Here is a 19683-nt window from a genome sequence, read left to right on the forward strand (position 1 = left end):
ATTGATACAAGTGTCAAAACACCACAAAATCTAATGACCTTGCCGTGTTATTAGTCACAATTGCTATACTAATGAAAAAAGCTTAGAAACCTAAAAAGGTGCAAGTGTTTGCAAAATCCAACAGGTGGTTTGACAGTGATATGTGAAATAAACAGAGGTCTCTGCTTGCTGATTAATGTCTAAAACATGAATTCTAACCATGGATGCTTCATTCTAGGTTCCAACAGAACTGTACTGTATTTATTGCAGATAAATATAAAGCTCAAAAGTAAGTTACAGGTTACAACTAAAACTCTGGTGAATTCAGGTTACTAAGAGTCAGATGCAATTCTTAATAATTGGTAATTTTAATACACTTAGATTTCAAGACACTGTTATTACAACTGCTTTATTGCCCCGTAATGTGTGTTACCTTGTATGCATCTACATGTCGAGGCAGCAAGTCACTAACTGGTCAGTTTTAATTGATTTATACATACAAATTTTCATGAGCAAAGATTGCAGAAATAAATCTTTTTGTGTTTGACTTGAACAAATCCCTGATAGATTATGGCCCCAGAGAGATCTCCCACCTTCCTAGGATAGCTGAGGAAGACTTCAAAGATTGAGTCCATTAGATTCGAACTCTGTAGAAGAACATGTGATTATGTAGGTGATAGATTCTTAATGGCCCTGGACATTAGGAAAAACCCCTAGAGACTTGCAGTGGGACCTTACAGCACCCGAGACAACATCACAATGGTGACTGTATGGACTTTTACCACAGGAATCAGGCATGGACCGCATAGCAGAGCAGGAGGTTCTAGAAGGGGTATGTACTTATGATCCCAGTGAGACAGCCTGGAACTTACCAAGTGCTTTTGCTGCAGAAGCAGTGCACTCTTCACCAAGGATTGTCAGAAAGAACACCCACCCCTGCCAAGGAGACTGTTGGAGGTTTAACTTATAAGGCTGTGTGGTCATTTTTTGATACTATACCTATGGAATTTTTTAAAAATGTTGTTTTGCACTGTTTTTTTAATTAAAGTATAATAAATAAATGAATAACTAACTAAATAAATCTTTGCAAAAACCCTTCAAATTAGAAGCTCAGGCCATCTTTGTATTGGGAAACAAAAAAGACTAACCTTTTCTTCAAACTGAATTTCATAATCCTCTTAGCAATACGCATTGGAAAATGAGTTGATGGTGCAGAGTATGACCACAAAGCAACAAGAGTGAACCAGACCACAAGTGCAAGTAAGTGTCCCAGAGGTCATCGTTGCCAAAACCAGGGACGCTCAAGTTCAGCTATACCAGAGAAAGGGAAATTACTTAGCAGAAACAGAGCCAGGGACACATTGATTCAAAATCCTTTGGCTGCAGCTGAAGCAGTATTTACCATCCCTTATGACGCAAGCCTTTCTTTCAAAGTTCTTCTTCCAGGATGGTATTAGACTCTGTAAATAGCCATGGCCAGCAAAATCAGGCATTCAAACTCAGAATCACTTCTTCATCACAACAAACTTATTTCAAGCTACATTAGGTTTCCCCAGCTGGACCAAATGCTGGTGTGTTATAATGTTTGTTTCTAAAAAAAATTAGGAAAGACGCTTTCATTCAGTGGCTAGTCAACTGAGACTTCTGTATCTTAAAATCCCCAGAGTACTTCTAAGTTATAAATTAGACCCTGGTCTTCCGAGTTACGAATTACACCCTTTTTTTCCTCTTGCTTGAAAGAATTCAAAAGGGAAGATTCCAATAATTTCAAGTAGTTTCATGAAAAAGAAAACAACCAAAGAAAACAAACAAAGATATCAAAAAAGGCTAAGATTTTAATTGCTGGTATTAGATATTTGTAAGGTGAGGCAGCTTTCACTTCGGATCTTTCACTACACTTTCAGCAAGAGGTATGCAGTGTGTATCCTAAAACAAATCAGGAAGTACACTGACATAACAGAATGAAGATGGTCAAACACTATATTAAATAATAATGCTTAAAAATATTATGGGCCCGACACGGTAGCCTAGTGACTAAAGTGCTCACATTGCACATACCAGGATCCCATATGGATGCTGTTTCTAATCCCAGCAGCCCCGCTCCCCATCCAGTTCTCTGCTTGTGGCCTGGGAAAGCAGTTAAGGATGACCAAAATCCTCGAACCCTGCACCCACATGGGAGACCCGGAAGAAGCTCCTGGCTCCTGGTTTTGGATTGACACAGCTCCAGCCGTTGCAGCCACTTGGGGAGTGAATCAGTGGACGCAAGATCTTCCTCTCTGTCTCTCCTCCTTTTTGTATATCTGACTTTCCAATAAAAATAAGTAAAATCTTTAGAAAAAATGAAAATATTATCATACACTTATTCTTTACTAATTTATTACCAGCAACCTCAGAATTGCCTAAACAGTAGCATTTCTGTACAAGTTACACAATTTCTGTTAATTTTTTTTCATTTGTTATGGTGATCTCTCCCTCTTTATTTTTTTTTTTGTCTTTCATAGAATCACAATCTACATGTCATTCTGATACTCTTAATTTAGATATCTTTTGACTTTGAAATCTAAGCCGTACATTTGAGCTTCAGAAAGTCAAGCTGCTTAAAACTAAGTTCTACTGGTTAAGGATATTATAAAAAATGTAGCATTGGAGGCAATCAACAAGTCTAAATGTTTCTTCTCTTGTCTACTTGGTTAAATGTGACCTCCCTACGATCTGTCTTATCTGAACAGTGCTTTATCTTCTGGATCACCCCTCAAAATCTCTGATATGCCATAAAATTCCAGACTGTTACCTGCTCAAGAAGGCACTCAAATTGTAGTCAGTTCAACAAATTGTTATCTTTTCTGATTTTGCCTTGGGAAGTCTTTATAATTTCTACCCTATGTGCATGTTAGGATTAGATAACATTAGGGTTTAGAGGTCATCAATTTACTCTTTTTTATGGTAAAAGTTTAATACACACCTAACTAGAATAATCAAGTTTTTAAACAGTTTTACAAAATTTTATTGAGACGTCATTGATTGTCTACACTTCTGTTGTTGAAAGCAGTATTTTATTAGAATTTTAATAGATTAAAAGGAAAACAAATAATAACATCAAAAAAATCATGGATCCAGGTTGGTGTTGTGGTGCAATGTATTAAGCTGTAGGCTAGAATGTTAACGTTTCATTCTAAAGTGTCAACTTTTGTCATGCTACTGTGTCTGGGCAGACAACAGAAGTCCCAAGAACATGAGCTCCTGTAACCCAAAGAAGAGAAGAGGGGGGATTCTTGCAGTTGGTGTTGGCCTTGTTTACACCCGGCTGTTGCGGCCATCTGGGGAGTGAATGAGCAGATGGGAAAGTTTTGTTATTCTGTGTCTCTCCTTTCCTCTGTGTCATGGATTCAGCACTAACTAGTCCTTATATATATCCCACTTAATTATGCATATATTGTAGATAATAAAGTAACAGACCTCCAGCATGATAGATTAGAAAACTGTTTTATAGATATGTAATGTATTATATATTATAATATATATTAAATATTATAAATACATACATATATATGTATATGTACACATATATACAAAGTGGAAATGCAAAAGGGAAAAAAGAAGCTCAAGAATTATCCAAGATAATGTTTATGAAGATGAAGTTACTGAAAAATAGTTTAGAGTTTTATTCTTACACATTTGAATGTTAGGACATTGGACTTATTTTGTCTGAAAATGAAATATTTAGAAAACACATTGCAAAATTCTCACGCAGTTTAATACGTTAAGATGATATTTTTCTTTTTTTTCTTTTTTTTATTTGATTTAAAGATCTATTTTATTTTCATTACAAAGTCAGATACACTGAGAGGAGGAGAGACAGAGAGGAAGTGGAGCTGCCGGGACTAGAACCAGCGGCCATATGGGATCAAGGCGAGGACCCCAGCCACTAGGCCACGCCGCCGAGCCTTCTTTTTTTTTAAAAAAAAAGATTTTATTATTATTGGAAAGCCGGATGTACAGAGAGGAGGAGAGACAGAGAGGAAGATCTTCCATCCGATGTTTCACTCCCCAAGTGAGCCGCAACGGGCCGGTATGCGCCAATCCGATGCCAGGAACCAGGAACCTCTTCCGGGTCTCCCACACAGGTGCAGAGTCCCAAAGCCTTGGGCCATCCTCGACTGCCTTCCAGGCCACAAGCAGGGAGCTACATGAGAAGTGGAGCTGCCGAATTAGAACCGGCTCCCATATGGGATCCCGGGGCATTCAAGGCGAGGACTTTTAGCTGCTAGGCCACACCGCCAGGCCCCAAGACGAAATTTTCTAATATCATAGTTATAGCTACATGATTTTCCTCATCTATCCACCCAGCATTTTTCCTTATACATTTGAAAGCATAAACCTAGGAGTGGGCAATGATTTAGAAATTAAGACACCAGTGAAAGCATCTATGTCCCTTATCAAAATACGTACACTTATTCCAAAACTCTGTCTCCTAATTCTAGTTTCCAATTAACACAGAACCTGGGAAGCAGTTACAAGAATCCAAGTCACTGGGCTCCTGGCATTCAGACCTCTATGGAGTTCTGGTTGTCTAGCTTCAGTCTTTGGCTGCTCAAGTGTTTGGGAAATGAGTCAGTGAATGAGCTTTTTCTCTCTGTGTGTCTCCTCTGAAATAACACAATGGATAAATAGTAGAAAATAGAAATACATACACACAATATAATTTTAATGCTATTTTATTATGAATGGAGATTTTATTTTAGAAACTTTAAGATTTGTAGAATAATGGCAAGTGTAATGTGAAGCTCTCATACACTTCAAATCATTTCCTTAATTTTTACTGTTCTCTGAAATATTTTGTCAATATTTATGAATAGATGTTGATACACTGCTATTAAAGCACTTCATACATTCTTTCTATTTTTAAGTTTTCACAGGTTTGCTTTCACTGTTTATCACATTGCATTTAGTTGTCATATTTCTTTGGCTATGACAGTCAATTAAACTGTGATTGTACTTCAGTGAATTTAATAATTTTGACATCCTATAGTCTCATCAGAAACAACTTAGTAACGTAGTAATAGGTATTACACACATTAGCTTATTTGTTTTGTTTTATTTGTGTTTATTTATCTGGAAGGCAGAATGACAGAGAGAGTGGGAGAGAGAACCAGAGAATTCTTCCCTTTCATCAGTTTACTTCCAGTATACCCAAAACAGCCAGGGTTGATCCATTCCTGATAAATCAACCAGGAATTCCAGGATACATGTGCTCGAACCACCACCTCCGCCTTGCGCAGTGCACATCTGCAGGAAGCTGAACCACTTAGAACTGGAACCAGAACTTGAACATAGGCAATGCACTATGGGATACAGGTGTCCCAAAGGGGTGTCTTACATGCTACTTTTGGGGTTTGTTTTATTATTTAGCAGATGTAGCCACCAACAATAGTAGCAGCATCACTTGTGGTTCATTTCGTGTCTCAGATGCTCCACTTCTTACACAACTCCTTCCTGATGGACACAGCACAGCAGTGGAAGATGGTCCAAATTTGGACCCCTGCCAACAACATGTGAAACCCAAGTGAGACTCCTGATTCCTGGTCAAACCTTGGCCATCGGTACCATCTGGGGGTGTGTATCACTGGATGTGGGATATCTCTCTTTCTTTTATTTTTAAGATTTATTTATTTTTATTGGAAAAGCAGATACACAAAAAGGAGGAGAGACAGAGAGGAAGATCTTCCATCCGATGGTTCACTCCCCAAATGGCCGCAATAGATGGAGCTGAGCCGATCCAAAGCCAGGAGCCAGGAGCCAAGAGCTTCTTTCCAGGTCTCTCATGTGGGTGCAGGGTCCCAAGGCTTTGGACCATCCTCGACTGCTTTCCCAGGCCACAGGCAGGGAGCTGGATCTGAAGCGGGGCTGCCACGATACGAACTAGCGCCCATATGGGATCCTGGTACATTCAAGGTGGGGACTATAACCACTATGCTATTGTGCCGGGCCCTGTCTTTCTAATCCTCAAACAAATAAACAAAGAAATAATCTTTTAAAAATGCCAACCACAGCACAGGCATCCACTGGGATAATGAGCCATTCTTATCTGTGTGTGTGTGTGTGTGTGTTTGTGTGTGTCCAGCCACCCTGTGGTTTGTGATATCATGAGTTTGTAAAGTCACAGTCATAGGTACCAGGGAATAAGTTTTCAGCCTATTTTCACATAGGATAATTTAACTCCATGTGAGCTTGAGAAGGAGAGAGATTGCCTCAGAATGAGTAGTAAGTTAAATGGCTTATAGGTCAACTTGGTTTAGAGTGTTATTCAGGTCATGTACATCCTTATTGATAATCTAACTACAAAACATCAACTACTGCCAGAGTGATTTTATTCCATTAAACTTATGTGTTTTATCCATATTACCCTTACAATATTATAAATTTTTTCATGTTGTCATTCATGTTGCTCATCCATATACTCATAATTCCCCGATAATGTAATGTTACTTCTCATATTTTTATCCTTTGCATAATTTAGGATAATAAAAGGCTTTGATTTTATCTTCATTTATTCCTCCCCTGATCTTTTTCTTTTAGTTAACTCCATACTGATGATCTTTTTAACAAACAAGAATTTCTTTTCAAATTGCTACTACACAGATCTGGTGACAAATTGCCTTGAAGGAAAAATGCTTTATCTTTTACTGACGAAAGATGAGTTCATGGATTCAGAATTTCAGGTTTAATTTTTTCAAACATCTTAATTATTTGAGTTCACTCCTTCCTAATTGGCAAGGTTTCTAAAGAGGAGTCTGTTATAGTTCTTGTAGTGGTTCAGCTGTAATTAAACAACTGAGTGGCACATTTACCAGTATCTTCTTTCAATATTTTCTCTGTCTCTGTCATTGATTTTGGAGCACTTGTTTCATTTTTACTTTGCTATATTTTTTTTTACTTTCTTCCATTACAAACATGTGTATTTACTCCTTTGAGTTTGTCATGATTCTTGAATAGACTCTCTTGTTTTGTATTATTTTTGGTTTAGCTTTTCTGTGTGTGAAGTCTTTATTGACCTGCACTTATTCAAGCACACTGATTGCGTACTTGACAATACCCAGGATACAAATGCTCACTCTTCATTTCAGTTAAAATAGTTCTTTTCACTAATATTTCATTTTTATTCTTTCTATGAAACCGTTTCTTCTGCTTATATTACTGATGGTTTTGATGCTCTCTGCTTTTTGTATTATAGCTATCGCAAAGCTGAAATCAGATTTTTTTCATTTCTTACCAATAATTACACATGCTTATGGGTTAACTGTGACATTTTAAAACATGCATATCATATGTACTGGTCTAAACAGGATAAAAATATTATTATTTGACTTTTTTTTAATAATTGAAGGTTTGACACTTGTTTCGTTTCTGTATTTGATTGTGGGGAATTAGAGTGTCCTGTCAGGCAATTCTACTTCTCTTACATCCAGCTGTGGTTCTAATTATTGTTTTCCCTTTTTAAAATATTTTATTTCTTTTTACATATTTTAAGATCCTCTTGAATATCAAGTGCAACAGATCTGTAACTGAATCTTGAGCAAGTATGGCTTTTATATGACAATGTATAGTGGTCTGACTAGTAGAGCTGTTTTAGTATTTGGGGTAGCTGTGAGTGCCAGAGGCTTCTAATTGTTCTCGTATTGTTAATAACACATCTTATTCTAATAGCTCTTTCACCATAATCTATTACTGTAATTGGGCAGCATTGTTATAGTAAAATATGGGTGAAGGAGGAACATTTTATGAGCTTTTTTTATTAATCCGAGCGCTTGGGTGACCCTGTGCATCAGATATATGGCAATTACAAGTCTATCAGCATTTGTACAGCTTTGTCTTCTCTTTAACACTCCCTGCCTCACACAATCTCTTTCCTTCTCTCCTTTCTCTAACTACAGCACTGTAGTGCTTTCTCTTGAAGCACTATCTACTATTACATATTCTTTCCTATCCTATTAAAGCAGGAATATAAATGAGGCCTAGAGTTAGAGGAATATCATTTCCCATCTGGCATCACTTACAGCCAATTTGTTGCCTCCAGATCGAACAGGCTTTAGATAAAGAAGACTATAAAATTTGTGAGCTTTCTCATATGCCATGAGACTCGTAGGAGGATTTTCTTGGATCTACACTTCAGTGAGGAATCCTCCCCAGGTTCTTGGCCTCGTGCTTTTACACATTCAGTTGTCAGAAATGTATCGCAATTGATGTTATTTTTAAACTTTCTGAAAATAATATCTTTTTCATGTAAAATTTATATCAATAAAAATAGAACCAATTCAATGCACTCCGTGGATACAATCTGAAGAGCATCTTAGTTGTTCCTATGGTTCTATCTGATGTTAAGCTTGTGCTTATTTTTTTCTGGATTAGCATGCATCTCATCCTGAATCTTAAATGACAGTTTGACCTGCAATCTCAAATCTCTAATGGTTAGTAAAGTTTCTTTTTTGCCGTTTATACAACTTTTTTGCTGTTGTGAATATAGAAATGATAATTCCCAGAATCTTTACATTTTGGAGTTGCAATAATTAGTGTGATTTTAAATGCAGTGATGTTGCAGGGAACAGGCACAAGAGGTGGAGTCAACCTCAGCTCTTGCCTCACATGAAAAAGCAATTAACACACACAGATCAGTGAGTTAAAATCAGGATTTATTAAGACAGAAAAACTTGCCGCCCAGGAAGAGAAGGGAGGATTTCAAGAGAGAAAAGTACCAATAATCTAGTTGAAATTATGCTCTTCAAGCACAGTCTTTGAGGATAAAAAAAACTAGACCAGCAGCCAATTACCAAAGGGTTGTGATAGAACTCTAAGGGCCAGGATGGTAATCACCTCTAGCTTGCCCAAAGCAGAACCACCAGAAGGGTGTGATTGCAAACTCCATTCCCTTCTCACGACAAAGAGAAAACTCAAATGCTGCCTGCTTGCTTTCTCAGCTTTTGGGGAGACAAGCACTTTGAATTCTGTTCAAACAATTTCTTAATTCCTTGATATTTTGTGATTAAACTGGAAACTCAAGAGATGGAATTCAGTTTCCAAAAATTGTGTCAGTTACTATTTTGGTAAAGCTAGTAGAAACTCATAGTGGGAACATACTTTGATGTTAGTCAATGCAGCTCTTACAAACAAGCATTTAAAATTTAAAGAAACTCCTCTGCCTGGCTCTATGACCCAGTGGCTAAATCCTCACCTTGCATGTGGCGGCATCCCATATGGGTGCTGATTCAAGTCCCAGCAGCTCTGCTTTCCATTTAGCTCCCTGCTGTGACCTAGGAGGGCAGCAGAGGGTGATCCAAAACCTTGGGACCCTGTGCCACAGTGGGAAACCTGGAGTAAACTCCAGCTTCCTGGCTTCTGGCTTTGGATCAACTCAGCTCTAGCCACTGTGGCAACTTGGGGAGTGAACCAGAAGATGGAGGTAATTTCTCTCTGTCTCTTCCTTCTCTCTCTGAATCTGCCTTTACAATGATGGTAAATAAATCTTAAAAAGAAAAAAATGAAAGAAAGAAAAAATGAAAGAGAAAGAAAGAAAGAAAGAAAGAAAGAAAGAAAGAAAGAAAGAAAGAAAGAAAGAAAGAAAGAAACTCCTCCTGTCTTTTTATTCCACCAAGGACTTGATCCTATCTGCCTACTAGTCAATTTAACCCCTTAGAGCAATACTTTGGAAGTGATTCTATTAGAATTAAATGAAGTAAATATAACAAAGTGATTTTTATCATAGTCATAAGACACGTGTTAGATATCTTTTTCAATTGTTGCAATTTATTTTTTTTCTTGCAAAATAAAATACTGCCAAAAACTATAACATACATTTTTTTAGTGGTTTGAGATATTTTTTGAAGTTTTTTTGTACAATTTTTTGTACAATTTTCACTTCTCCCAAGACTCTAGTAATACTTAGGAAATATTGTCACTGTTGGAAGTTTTTGAAAGATTTATTTATCTTTATTGGAAACACAGTTGTGCAGAGAGGAGAGACAGAGAGAAAAATCTTCCATCTCCTGGTTCACTCTCCAAGCATACACAGCAGCTGGAGCTGAGCCGATAGGAAGGCAGGAGCCAGGAGCTTCTTCGAGGTCTCCCATGATGGTGCAGGGTCCCAGGGTTTTGGGCCATCCTTGACTGCTTTTCCAAGCCACAAGCAGGGAGCCAGCAGCGAGGCGGAGAATCTGGGACAGGAATCGGTACACAAATGAAATGCCAGGGGCACATGCAAGGTGAGAATTTTAGCCACTAGACTACCTCCCTGGGCCCTCACTGTTGGCTAATTTTCAAAATTTTCAAAATTTCCCAAGTTCTCTGAGCTGGGAATTTCTTCTTGTTTAACTGTATTTTACTGTTCAGTTCTTCTGTATTTTCTTACTAAATCTTTATCCTGTTCTGGTATATAGTGATTTTATTTAATAGCTTATTTTAATGTTTATAACTTACAGAGTTAATATCTACATCTATCTCTTTATGACCTTGAGCATACTTACAAATCTGGCAAAGTTTTGCCTGCTAATTGTGGTATCTGATGCATATCACACTCAATTTACATTGAATGCTTCACTCCCTTTAGTTATAAGTGAGAGCCAAATGTTTATAATATTTTTTAGTTCAGTGCTAAATATTGTGAATGACTTTGTTATAAGGAGCCTGAAATGTTATCTTCTTTTAAGAGGCATTCATTCTTGCTCTGATAGATATAAATTACTTTATTAGAATCCTCTTGATCTTGTCAAACTTGATTTCACTATCTCATAGATAAATTTTGCTCCAGTCTCGCGCTTGCTGTAATATCTGATCATTGAATGGAGAATGTGGAGGCTTAGTAAATGCTCTGACAAAGCCCTGGAACTGAAAGAGACGGGGAGCCTCATAAACAGAAAGATACTCTGACTTCTCCTTGGTTTTCTGAGAAAGTTGACAAATAAGAAATTCTCTGACACAGCATGCCTGAAAGTAGGTTATAAGACCTTCATCCCAGGGGAATCTTGCCTTATGGCCATGAGGAAAAAATACAAAGAGACCAATACTAATCTGAAGAAAAAAAGTCTTTCGTAAGTTTCACTCAATCATTAGGTGTAATAATTTCTACCCGATCACATTTCTATATAGTTGTTCAAGTCTTATTAAACCCCTAGAAGAGAAACAGCTTATGGAGACAATCTTGTGGCATGATGCTTTAAGCCATTATTTGAGATTCCAGCATTCTACATCAGAGAACATTTTAAGACCTGAGTGCACTAAAGCTGATTCCAGGTACCTGCTAAAGTGTATGGAAAGGTAGTAGTGAATGATCAAAGCGCTTGTGCCTGTATCACCCAGGTAAGACACCAATATATGGCCCCTCTCTTCTTCCCTCTCACCTCCACTCTCCTCCCTCTTCCTGCCTTTCCTGCTTTGTCTCTATATCGTTTTCTGTCAGATCCCTATTTCTGAAGGATGTCATTTACATAAAACTTAAATTAAACCCATTTGTTATTTGTTATGCTTCTGTGTTGTTAATCTGTCTCTTCTGGAGGAAAACCAGCCATGACTCTTATGATAGATAAGAATAATACACCTTTCTTCCCTATAAACCATAACCATTTGGAGTTATCATGTAATTTTTCCATCACAACATGCTCTGCATTTCTTTTGGTGTTAACCAACCAAAATCTGGGAGCACCAGTGATTTCTTTGCTTTCAGTGACTTACTAAGGGCTCTTGGCTGGGCCTTGTAGATTCACTCTCAGCTCATTTGTAGCTAAGCCAACCTCTTGGCAGGATTCTTCCAAGTAAAAAGAATCTAGACCTTCAGAATCCTCTCCATCGTCCACTATAGTTTCTTCCTATCTGGTGTACCACCCTAACAATACTAAGCATAACAGCAGTGCAAATTTCAATCTGCTCTCTTAGTGATGAGACCATTGCTGTCTCCTTGAAATCTCTATTACAGTCCTGGAACCATAGATAATTCTGAACCCCATATGAACTATATCATATATATATATACATTCAAACATATACATATTAATTGGTATATATATGTGTGTGGTAAAGGTAATTTATTAACTAGATACAACAAGACTTAAGTAAAATGAATGCATATAGAAATACATTAGACTGTACTCAAATTTATGTGAGACATATTGCTCATTTCAAAATATCTTAATTATTATACCCACACTTGTTTTGTGATTATTAGAAGTAATACTCTGTATCTGTGCTACGAGATAAAGAAATAAGCATTTTGATATAGCATTAGGCTACTCCTGACTTTCTGATGATCTGTTAGGATGATCATCTTCTCGGAGAGTTCCTGGGTCATCTGTGATAAGGTAGCGTGAATAAGGCACATGAGTTATTACCACTTTATGTCTATATGAACAGTTTGAAAACTCTGAGACATGGATACGTTTAAGTTTTTGCTTTCAAGGACACACATGTATTAAATCACAAAGCCAACTATTAAAATTCTTTCTGACTTTAAATATGCGATTGCACACTGTTATGCATTTTTTGTGCAGCCTGAAGAAAAATAAAATCTACTAAAACTTTCCCAATCTTTCACTTGTACCCTTAGCCTTTTATCGTGGCATACACAGACGGATAGCCATCAAAATGCCCTTTAAATCTACTCTTGGAAACTTAATGAGATGCTCCATTTAAACATCTGCTAAGTTATTTGGGTTAGATTATTACTACTTTATTCAAGTGAGTTTTTTTTTTTTGATTAAAAACATTGGTTTCCGTTAAATGATATCTCACATCTCAGTTATGCAGTAGTCATTCCATTCAATTGGCTCATTCAAAATGTTCATCCACATTTGCTTACCAATTTTAAAATGCAAATCAAGGTTGTCAATCATGCTCAAAATGTTTGATCTGCCAGTATCATCAGTCCCTGAGTCTGTCTGTAGTTCCCACTTCCCAATTCCTTAATTTTACCGGATGGGACAAGGACATGAGTCTGGCTACTTCAGCCATTAGAATGCCCTAATGCAGTTTCCTCGAGAACTTCTGCAATGCAGTTTAATAGACTTGCCTAGCTTTTCACATTTGGCATTACGACCTTTAGTCTTTCCTAAAGCAGTAAACAAATGTAGTCTCCTCGATGACTTTTGTACAGCATTTCTGCCCTGTATTTCTTCTGTTCCATTGGTAGCTGGTCACCTCTTTGAATTTATTTCAAATGAATTCAGTTTGACTGTGTGTCTGTTTCCATTTCCTCTATCTCTGTGCCTCTTTTTGAACATTTGGTGCCCTACTTCTCTGTTCTACATTCCTAATATAACCTGTGTTAATGGACTTGCCATGATTTCTTCTTTTATTATTATTATTATGAGCATTTATTGGGACTAGTGGGGGGAGTGGTTACTCAACAATGTAATACCGCCCCCTCTGAGATGATATGTGAGAGTCACAGGTTGGCGGGAGGAAACGCCTAGGTGGTAGGGGGAGAGTGGCTCCCAACCTCATGACCCTGAACTAGCTGCCTACCTCACTACAATCCAGTCTGAATTTGTCTTCAGCCACCATCAGGTCATCTCACCAGCTAGTGCGCAAATGGGTTGCTCTCACTTTCGCTTCTCAGAAACCTTCCTTCTTTATTAGTAATTGTCTCTCAAAAACTCCTGGTCCCCGTCAGCCAGGTAAGCAGTCAGTGCAAGTGTTCGCCCTAAGACTCAGGGAGGCAGGCTTGCTGAAGAGGATGGAGCACCTCCTTGGAGCTGAGACTACTTCTCATCTCAGCTCTTGGAATGTTGGACCTGTTTAAAATGAGTGCCCTTTCACAGGGAAGGACCTTTGCATGAGTCTTCAGAAGGACTTGGCCAATTAACTTTGAAACTCGGGCTAGGGCTACTGGAATTTTTCACAAGGCTCCACACTAGACACCAGACTCCATCAGCCCGTTATGGGCTTGGGTTGAAATCTGCATTCTATTCTCTTTCCTCAGAGATCAGTTCAGTGGAGACTGGACACGCAGTATGGGATAAGGCCATGAGCTCTGTGTTGCACGCTTCAGTGAGTCCTCAATCTGCCCAGAACCTGAGCCTCCATCTTTTTCTGCTTGTCACTCCTAAATTTTTTTATCTCTTTATCCTGCCAAAATCTTCTCAATTTGCACAAACTTATAATCTTGGCTCTACTAGCCAGTGTTTGCTAAGTGTTATAGTTCTGGATCAGAACTTAGATAACCCTTTCACAGATAGGTGACTTTTCCACCTGGTCTCCTCATTAGATATAGATCCCAGCATGATGTGAACACATGGAAACACATCATCCAGCATGTAATCTGGCACTCGCTTCCTTCTTAAGTCTCCTTCTTTTGATTTACTTTTCCAGTTCTTTCTATGTAGCTTACATCTCAGAAAAAGAATTGGGACAAATTTTATTCTCCCAACATTTTTTTTTATCCCTTCACCTGCCTAGGTGATAACCTGAGTAGTAGTCAGGACTGGCACCCTGTCACCAAACACTTGCTCAGAACACCTTTGTTAAGGCTTATTGTCGAATCTAGGCTTACTGTTAACACAGAATTCAGGAGAGATGAAAACTGAAAGATGCTTCCATTTTTACTGTCACTGCAGATAAGAAATTGATCATCTACAGTAGACATTCTTTTTGAAAGCAGCTTTGGACATCAGGACCCGTCTGAACCGCATCCCCTGAGCTTAAAGAATATGCCTGATCATTTTCTGCATCATTGCCTGCCCTATCAGAGGATGGAGAGAGTTGGCCTAAATGGGCTTTCTGTCAATAGCTTGATTGTATTTGCTCAGTTGCTATAGTGGCTCTGTCTCTCTGAGGGAAGCCAAATCCCTATAATATAAAAAACATGGTCTGAACCCATGCCCTTTCTCTAGCTTAAGGCATCCTTGTCTTTTTGCCTTAGCACAAGATGTCTTTGCTTGCCTTCTATAAAAAAATAATTCACTAACTTAAGTGAGTGAACCCCAGGAATCATTTACTCCTCTAGCAGATAAGAACTTAAATGGCCAATATTATCAAGAAGGAAATCTTGTAACTACATATAAGTAACCCCCACAGATGGGTTGTGGCCCAGCAGACCATTGTAAAATCCTCAAAGGTCATGGCAGCGTTGACAGATAAAGAACCAGCTCATACACATCTTTCAGCCTCAAATGTCTGTCTGTAGGAACCTTCACCCGCAACTCCTCACAGAGTCAGCAAATTAAGAAATAGTGGCAGAGAGAGAGGAAGATGGCCGACCGCAGAGAGCTGGTGTAGGGTGGAGTAGGGAAAGAGAGGAACCGATCCAGCAGACAAACAGGCCAGGAAACACAAAATTGTAGGAAGAAGAGCGGGAAGGTCACTGGAGTTCACTAAAGCAAGAAGATCTACACAGCGTGAAGGAATAGCCGCAAAAAGTGGGAAGGAAAATACAGCACTCTGTGAGAAACTTGGTGAGTCACGATCCCAGGCAGGGGGAAGGCGGCAGAGTCTCAAACGTCCCAGGGAAAACAGAGGCGGCTGGAAGGATAGGCGCCCACACCGACAGGGGCACCAGTCCACTGGAGGGCAGGAGCCCCGAGAGGAGGCTACTGGACTGATCATAGGGGGCATCATCCCCTGCAGAAGTGGAGGACAAGCAGGTGAGATTTCCCAGAAGCATGCCTCCCAACTGCTCAGCAACTTTGAGAGAGTGCAGAGGGAACTGGAGCAGTGCTGTGGGACTGGGGCTTAGAAATCCCCATATCAGCTCTGAACAGTGGACAGGCTGCTAGAGAATCCAGTGGATCCTATTACTGGGCTCAGCCTAAGCTCCAGAGGCTGGGCAACACTCGGCAGAACCTCACGACCTGGGCAGAAAAGCAAACTAGTAGGGGCACGGCTGTGTGCCCCTCACAGCTCTGTGCCTCTCAGGGCTCCACTTCCACTGTTGAGAAAGTGCAACTGAGAAAGTAGCTTCTCTCAGGCAGAATCCCCTGCTGGGCTCAGCTGGAGAGGCCAAACCAGAGCCGGCTCAGCTGAATTGACCAGACAGGTTCTCCCAGCAGGGGCCCGCACAGAAAAGCCTGCCTGCCCGGTGGCGGGAGGCGGTGTTGCACCTTTCAGCAAAGCAGCACTTCTGTGTTGGAATTCTGGAGAGCAGAGTTCGGCGCTGAGGCCCGCAGAAATTTCCAACCTTCCAGCAACAGAGGCCCTTGCGGTGCTAACCTCAAGCCCTGAAGGAGTGTATTGGCTCAGCACTGAGGCGGATGTCCCCGCTGTGCCAGGCTTGTGACCCAGAGCACAGGCGCAGCTCAGCAGAGTGAATCTCAGTAAGGCAACGTCTTTGAGAGGGAGCCGCAGGGGAAGGGGCCTGGCACTAGGGCTGGCCCACAAAGCCTCCTGAACCAGCTCAGGGCTGTAGATTACAAACTCTGAGAAGCAAGCAGCTGGCGACTCAGGAAGCACCCCCTGCTCTACTCAGCTGGAGCCTCAGAGGTGCTGGCGCCAGCCAACAGATCTGCTGAAGCAAGAAGAAGCACAGGCAAGCAGGGCCACCGCAATGTGCTTCCCAACAAGGCTAAACATTTATGATGGTTAGGCTGGGTGTAGAACCGCAAGCTATACATCTACCTAGAGTAAAGAGAAGAAGCCCAAGGTTACAAATTCTATCATCTACATTCCACCCCTATTGGCACACTTAGGACAACTCCTAGCCAACTAGCTGCAAAGGAGCCAGGTGGCAGAAATATAAACCCAGGTGCAAACGAAGCAACACAACAAAAACCCCACCATCAACTGCTGTCCCCAATAGAGTAAGAAATATAAAGCTTATGCCAGCACCCCATACAGCAGCAGCTAGATCACACCTCCTACAGATTACAGCACTGAGGGCAATGGCTGTGGACAAACAAGTCAGACACTAAAATCCCGAAACAACAAGAAGCAAAAGCACAATGAGGAGAAGTATCAGAAAAAGCAATGACCCAGAAAAAAGATCAAGCACTCCCTCCCAATACAACCAAAAACTAATCTCAATATCTGAGATGCAAAATGAAGACATAGAGGAATTACCAGAGAAGGAATTTAAGAAACTAGTGATGAACTTCATCAGAGACAGTGAGAAGCACTGGGAAGAGTCCAAGGAATTTGAAAACCATGTCACTGCAGAAATAAATTAAGTCAAAAAGGGAATCCTCGCTATAGAGCACAAAATTGAAAGCCTAACCAACGGAATGAACACAGCAGAGGACAGAATATCAGAATTGGAAGATAATCAGAATGAAAGGCAGCAGCTCATCAAACAGTTGGAGACAAATCTGGAGAAAGCCAATAGGTCCATACAGGAAATGAAAGACAACCTCAAAAATCAAATATTAGAATAATAGGCCTTCCTGAAGGAGTGGAAAAGGAGACAGGCTTGCAAAGGGTGCTCAATGAGATAATACAGGAGAACTTCCAGAACACTGGAAATATAAATCCAGCACCAATCCAGGAATGACAAAGAACCCCCAATAGATTCGACCCAAAGCAATCCTCACCCAGTCATGTGGTCCTCAAGCTACCTTCAAGAGAATACAAGGAAACTATTCTAAGACAAGTAAGAAAAAAGGACAAGATTACTTTCAGAGGAAGGCAAATCAGAATCACAGCCGACCTATCAGAAGAAACGCTCTAAGCAAGGAGAGAGTGGGGTAAAACCTATCAAATCCTGAAACAAAACAACTGCCAACCAAGAATAATATACCGAGCAAAGGTGTCATTTATATTTGAGAATGAAATCAAATACTTCAACAGTAAAGAGAAACTCGAAGAATACATCAACACGAAACCAGCTCTGGAAAATCTCCACAGGAAGGTGCTAAACCCAGAAAGAAAAAAATAAAACCAAATCAAAGATGGCAAACGGGAAGACCTCCCCACTAAAATCCATACAAGGAAAGTCAACCAATCAGAAACTCTAATAGTCGCAAATACACACTTGCACACTTACACATACTCATGGCAGCCCAAAATCACACCCTTTCAATATTGTCTCTAAACACAAATGGCCTAAACTCACCAATCAAAAGGCATGTATTAACTCAATGGATCATCAAACAGAACCCAACTATATGTTGCCTACAAGAGACACATCTAACCAGAAAATCCTCTAAGAAATTTAAAGTGAAGGGATGGAAAAAGACATTTCATGTCAATGGATGAGAAAAAAGGCTGGCGTAGCTGTACTACTCTCAAATGACCTAGACTTCAAGCTGACAGACATCAAAAAGGACAGAGAAGGACATTATATATTGGTGAAGGGACTGATACATCAGGAAGTAATTACAATCGTGAACATATATGCACCTAATTCCAATGAACCTAGCTACGTGAAGCAATTATTTACAGGCTTAAGGGGAGACATAGATATACAAACAATAATAGTGGGCGATCTTAACACTCTGCTAACAACTATAGACAGATCAACAAAGCAAAAACTCAACAAAGAAACAACAGAGCTAATACAAACTTTAGAACAATTAGACTTGGTAGACATTTACAGAACTTTTTATCCTAAGACCACAGATTATACATTTTTTTCAGCAGTGCATGGCACCTTCTCCAGGATCAACCACATGATAGGACACAAAGCAAATCTAAATAATTTCAAAAAGATAGGGTACCATGTACCCTCTCAGACCACCACGGAATGAAATTGGAAATCAGCAATTCAAAATGCCCCAGGAAATACAGAAACTCTTGGAGGCTGAACAATATGCTATTAAACGAACAATGGGTCAGGGAAGGAATTAAAGATGAGATCAAAAAATTTATGGAAACCAATGAAAACTCTGACACAACATTTCAAAACTTGTGGGACACGGCCAAAGCAGTGCTGCGGGGTAAATTCATCGCAATTGGAGCCCATGTCAAGGCCCAAGAGAGGCACCACATACAGGAACTAAACACACACCTCCAGGAATTGGAAAAACAACAGCAGAAGAGCCCCACACACAACAGGAAACAAGAAATCATCAAAACAAGGGAGGAAATTAACCAAATAGAAATAAAAAAAACATACACAAAAGCAATGAATCAAAAAGCTGGTTTTTTTGAAAAGATAAACAAAATATACACCCCACTGGCCCGACTGACAAAGAAAAAACAAGAGAAAGCAAGAATTAACAGCATCAAAGATGAAAAAGGCAACATAACAACAGACATTACAACCATTAAGAACATAATTAGAAATTACTACAAAGCACTGTACTCCAACAAATCAGAAGACCACCAAGAAATGGAAAAGTTCTTAGACTCACACAACCTGCCAACGCTTAGCCCAGAGGCAACAAATGACCTGAAGAAACCCATAACTGAAGCAGAGATTGAATCAGTGATTAAAGATCTCCCAACAAAGAAAAGCCAGGCCCAGACGGCTTCACTGCAGAATTCTACAAAACATTCCGAACAGAATTAACCCCAATCCTCTACAAACTCTTCAAAACAATAGAAAAGGAAACAACCCTTCCAAACTCATTCTATGAAGCCAACATCACCTTAATCCCAAAACCCAATAGAGACCCAACTGAGAAGGAAAACTACAGACCTATTTCTCTGATGAACATCGACACTAACATTCTCAACAAAATCCTAGCCAATAGAATTCAAAAAATCATCCGACAGATCATTCATCCAGATCAAGTAGGATTCATCCCCGGAATGCAGGGGTGGTTCAACATCTGGAAATCCATAAATGAGATA

This window comes from Ochotona princeps, chromosome 4 (assembly GCF_030435755.1).
Source record: "Ochotona princeps isolate mOchPri1 chromosome 4, mOchPri1.hap1, whole genome shotgun sequence".
NCBI lineage: Eukaryota > Metazoa > Chordata > Mammalia > Lagomorpha > Ochotonidae > Ochotona > Ochotona princeps.